Source organism: Coptis chinensis, chromosome 3 (genome assembly GCF_015680905.1).
Source record: "Coptis chinensis isolate HL-2020 chromosome 3, ASM1568090v1, whole genome shotgun sequence".
Lineage (NCBI taxonomy): Eukaryota > Viridiplantae > Streptophyta > Magnoliopsida > Ranunculales > Ranunculaceae > Coptis > Coptis chinensis.
The window spans coordinates 78,633,561-78,639,085 of NC_141458.1; the positions used below are offsets into that span (position 1 = coordinate 78,633,561).

Here is a 5,525-nt window from a genome sequence, read left to right on the forward strand (position 1 = left end):
GTCATGTTTGAACCTAGAACAATTTCTTTTTGTGTGTACTTGAAGGGCTCTGGGCCTTAGCCTGAAGACTCTTAAACCATTTTGAAAGTCATATATTAGTATTGTCTCTGCGAACCACAACTCCAATTAATAGAGGTGATTTTTTTTAATCGAAGTGTGGACTTCTCAAGGCTAGAGTGACAATTTTAGCCCTGTGAACTTGATGTAAGTGTCTTAAAACAAATAATCTATCTTTTAGTTTTAGGCGATTTTAGAAGTGTGGAAAGGTACAACAGCTTCATCCACAAAATAAAGCATATTCCAATTGAATAGTTAACTTCTATATGGAACGAGTATGCGAACAAGTGGTTATGTACAATTTCAAACCAAGCTAGTAATATGCTTCCTTGCGAAAAGTTAAACTAACATGCATATAACTAATATAAGTAATGAAGATGTTATTGATCTTAGCAGGAGTAGGTTACATTTAAATTCTCTCTCTCAAGTTTTCGAACTATATTTGGTGATCATGTTGTATCTTCAACATCTATGAAATTGATGTTGACATAGATGTATTATTTCATTTTCTAATAGATCTTCAAGCTCTTCCAGAATAGGCAGAGTTTCTTTATTACCCTTGGTCAGGACGATTTTCACACTTTTATGAATTATCTAAATATCTCATAAAATTTTCTTCATTTATGATTCTCTATGATTCAGGTATAAAGTTGATACATATGCATTTCTCTCTGTATTGGTCCTTCAGCCTTTCCCAGAAATGGCAGCTATTCCCACTATTGTTGATGGATGCTACTGAGGGTATGGCACTTATGTCCCTTCTTTCACCAATCTACAAAAAAAAAGTTATCTATACTTTTCATGGATGGAACCAATTTCAGTAATTGTAGGTTTCAAACTCCAGTACATGTGAGCTTTTGAAATCAATTTCAGGTTGAAGGTTTCAAACTCCAGTACATGTGAGCTTTTAGAGCTATGTCCCTTTAACATAAGCATCTTAGTTAATTTTGTTGATGAGATTTTGATTTTGATTTTTAATTTTGTTATAATGAGGATGATTGTATTGGAATTGGTATTGGTAGAACTATCAATAATTAGTTTTAATAGTGTGGTGGTTTTGGGGATGCCACGGCATCTCTGGTAGGGTTGTTTTCAATACAAGTTTGTCTGGGTAAATGAGATTAGGGGTTGTTTTCGGTACAAGTTCGCCGGGTTCGAGTAATTCGGCATGGAGATGCCACTGTAATTGGTCTTATTATTTAAGCATGTTCATACTCATTTGCACATAGTTGCGAGCTGTAACATAGAGTCCTTCCCTTCTGCTTAGCTCCAAAGGGGATCCAGCTCTCCGTAAAGATTCATTCTTCAAACATTCACAATGTCTGAATTTCACTATTCAAACATAGCATAGTTGGTATTGTAGTTTATTTATCAATACTTGAGAAGTTAATTGGTTTTGAAAAGTTCTTGAATAATCTTTTGGTAGTTTGATTTATTTAATGTAATATAGGTTACTCTTTAAATCTATCATGAATTCCCATATATGATGGTGATCATGGTTCATTGTAATTCTGGGTGTGCATTTCACCCTCTCTCTTACCAGCCGTCATTTCATATCTAGGATCATTGAAGTAAGGTTTCTCAGGTATAATAAAAGCAATTAGTACTGAAAAATACTCACCTAAGTGCAAATGACCAATGACGAAAAAGTTAAGGTCAGAATCGAAGTCTGTATGTATTTGAAGCAAAAGTTGGTGAAGAAGTTTCTAGAAAATTTAGATTTTATTGCCAGTTAGGCTTACTTATTTGGAGTTGCTTAAGGGCCACTGGCATGTGTAGTTTGTTTTGGCTTCTTCAAGTCTGTTGCATCAATTTTGTGTCGTTTTGATGTTATGTAAGTAGGAAGCAGTATAATAAAGACTCAGGTGTAGCACAAACAATCTTAAAAGAGTTTGGGACAGCGTAAATAATGGCTTAGCTTTTACAAGACAGTCTTGATTTGGCTGTAATTGAAATTAAAGGTTTGTTTGTGAAGTAGAGATGTAGACATTGAAGGTACTAGCAATGTCATATACGGCGAGTGGATGCCTAGAACTATTGTTACGTTGAGAACTTTAGGCATGTCAAGTGGAGTTCTAGAACTATTGTTACGCCACGGTTTATGATTTGCTTCTATTTTCTATCCACAAATAGTGGTGAGACTTCAAATACCTTTAATAGAAAACCTAATGACGTCCCACGTTTATTAACTTATTAAGGTACTTGGTACGTGCATATATTCAGACAATAGTAAGTGATCAATTGAATTTGGTATAACCGAAGTTTTGAATTTGAGCTCGAGTTTGAAATTCTATTGCTTTATCAACCAGATAATCTTAGTTCAAGTATCTCAGTCACTACATTTATGTAATTATGTTGGTTCGTTTCTCTTTTTTTCATTAGAAATATAATCTTGGATCATAAGCAAGGGCTGAAGCTTTATCTAACATTGCAGGTGGATGACTATAGCTGAAATGGGTTAGTAATATGGACAAGATTAAACATAATGGAGTTACTCTGACAATGACTATTCAAGCAGTTAGTTAATTGGTTATGGGTAGCAAGAACAGCATCAGTAAGCAAAGAATGCACACCATTCCAGTAAGTGAGTTTTTTTGTTGTACTATATTGTATGTTATTCAAGGATTTTGTAGGATGAATCTGTTTGTTATTAAATATATATAGAATAAGGAGGAATTATCTTAAACAGATCCAGACTTGAAATAGCAATGTCTTACCTTATTGAATTTAAGTTTCTTATGTTATGTTTTTTCTTGCAAGTTTATTTATTTCACTGTATTAATGACATATCATAATAATATTGGCGTAGTAGTTATTGAAGTGATTATTATGATATAGGCGATTTTTTTTTCCTATGGATATTTATTAAAATTTCATATATCGGCAAATTTTAAGTACTCTTTTTACTCACGAGAAATCAGGAGGAGAAAGAGAGGGATTACTAAAAAAGGGAGAAAAAAACTGGGATAGATGTCTCCCACTTAGAACGGAAACCCGCCTAAAAAACCCACGACTGTTCCTAAAAAGAAAAACCTACAACTAAAATTAAAAACAACCCTTAAGTACCAATCTTCTTCCCTTAAGGAACTGACCCCATGCTTGGCTGCATGCCATGTATGTCTAAAAGAAACTTATTAAGATTTCCCTTTTATCTTTTGGATCCTGTAGGCATGGTATTTGCTAATGCTAATGCAATAAAGCAAAATAGCATGAAATTGGGTGCTGGAGAAGATTTGTATGCGATGTTCGCTAGGATTCTCACTATGAGGCCATGGAATAGGGTTATCGACCCAGCTGCTGATCATTTAGTTATAAAAGGCAATGACAGTGACCGTTCAAAACTCCAGGTTATTTGCTACTGCTACCATTCTTTATCAATAAGTTTTTGGCTTTGAACTATTTAAATTACTATATCAAGCATGTACACTGGAATGAGAGTTTTGAGTTTACTTAATTAAGTCTAGCAACATGCACATTAACTATCAAATATCTCAATTAAATAAATTACCATACGAAACAGCATTTTCTACATGATCTTTGTGACTTTTGTATGTGTTCTCATATACAAACTTTGCTCCAGCGAACTTTACAATATTGATCGATCTACAAGCTTTGAAGTTGGAAGGCCTGAATTGATAAGAGCAACGGTATTGTTGATTCCTTTACCTTCACTAGTGTATCGGGCTCATATTGCTAATTTGCTATGCAACCAATCAGGGCCACTATAGATTTGTTTGGCTCGGAATTCTTATTGGGCTTTCTCAGTGTAAGAAGAAATTAGCAAGTGTTTAAGGACAGTTTTCATTGCCAATGGGCGGGAAGAAAATGTGATAAAAAAAAATGAACCCTCTTTTAATAACTTCCCACAATCTCACTCTCGCCTCTTAACTAGGGAGTCGCACCAACAATCTTCAACTTGCCGAAGAAGTATATCTCTCTTTCTCTCTACTGTATGGAAATTTGTAGAAATGAGATTTAGGTTGGTGACTGTAATTCGCAACAATTTATGATGAAGAAAACCCATTTTTTTAATAATTGATGTTCATTGTTTTGATTGTCTTTGTCTCAGTTTGAATGAGATTTATGCACGAAAAGAAAATGAGTTTCTGTTAAACATTTTGTCAAAAAATGAGTAGGTGTCAAGAAGACTTGGATAGATAGATTCCAGTTCTTAGGACCCTTAGTTTCTAAGGTAAGAAATTTCGATGCAGAAACGCTTTGATATCTTCAGAGCCATCACCCATAAGAACGCTTTGATATCTTCAAAAAGAATAAGAAATTTTTAGCATTGCAAAAATGTTGAAGTTGCAATGGAGATGTGGTTTGTATAGTTAGTGAATGACTGTATTTGTACTTTTAGTTTGTAGAGCCTAAAAGTCATAACTTTAATCTAGACCAATGCTTTTAACTGAGGGTAGGACCAAATTAAAGAACGTTTACGATGTTGTGCATACCCCACTAATGATCTTGCACTATTAATGTCCCTCTGCTGAAGCCTTAGAAGTCCCCAGGTCTTAGGACCTTTTTCCACCGTTATCTAGAAAGGGTGGTTCAAGGGTTGAGGGGTTGTTTAGGATAATGTTCCAATATTTTTAAAAAATAGATCACATTGTTGTTATGATTAGCAAGTTTAGTTTAATGTTTTATCAAACTTTGTTATCCTTTGCTTCATTGTGTTGCTCCCTTTCACAGATGTATGCTTCTCAGTATTTCCCTCAAATCTCGGAGCTTCTAAGGAGACTCCCATGTGTAATTCTATTAATGCTAAAGACCAATGATTGCTTACGAGTTGTCACTAACTGTCTGGTAATACTGTAAATTTCTTCTTTGCTTAACCAATTTCATAGAAGTTTGTTAATTTGTTATTTATGCTTTAGTTTGAGTTTATGTGAGCTGTCTCATTGAATCTTCTTTGGTTATGAACGTAGGATCAGAGGTCCTGCAGAGGCTTCTGTTGATGCAATATGCCAGTATTTTGATACTAGGTTTAATCTTCGTAGTAAATTGCATGATTGCTCTTGACTGAATGACTTGCTCACTTTTTTAGGATAGATGATTTCTTTATCTTTTTTTTTTGTGTATCTGCATCCACTTGCTTGCGTGGTTACACTTCTGTTTCTGTGTGTACATGTTAGTAGAATTGCTTAACCTGTTTCTCACATCTGTAAAATGTTTAAATTCTGAATAAACTTGGTTTTATATTATCACAGAGCCACAGACACATAATGCGGTAATGCGTGCTAGCTTGCGTGATTATGAGTTATATCATCACATCCAGGCACAATCAGTTTTACATAAGTTACATTCTTTCATCGCAATCAGCCACAAAGAAGTTTACGCTCAAGTCGTTTGAATTCAACAAATATTTATTGTTTGAAGTTTTAATACTTTCAGCATTCGTCATCTTTATACAATCCCTTTTCCTCATCTATGAGGGTGTCCACCATTGTCAGAATCGTAAGAATAAT

General features: G+C 34.4%; 1 long non-coding RNA gene across 1 annotated transcript; it reads left to right on the top strand.

The window, feature by feature from the left end:
* The first annotated feature begins 464 nt into the window (after positions 1-464).
* LOC147510975 (uncharacterized) lies at positions 465-5,251 on the top strand. The gene is made up of 5 exons (XR_015216904.1): positions 465-798; positions 2,492-2,637; positions 3,226-3,404; positions 3,638-3,704; positions 4,750-5,251. It is a non-coding gene; the product is annotated as an uncharacterized LOC147510975 (long non-coding RNA).
* Positions 5,252-5,525: the final 274 nt, after the last annotated feature.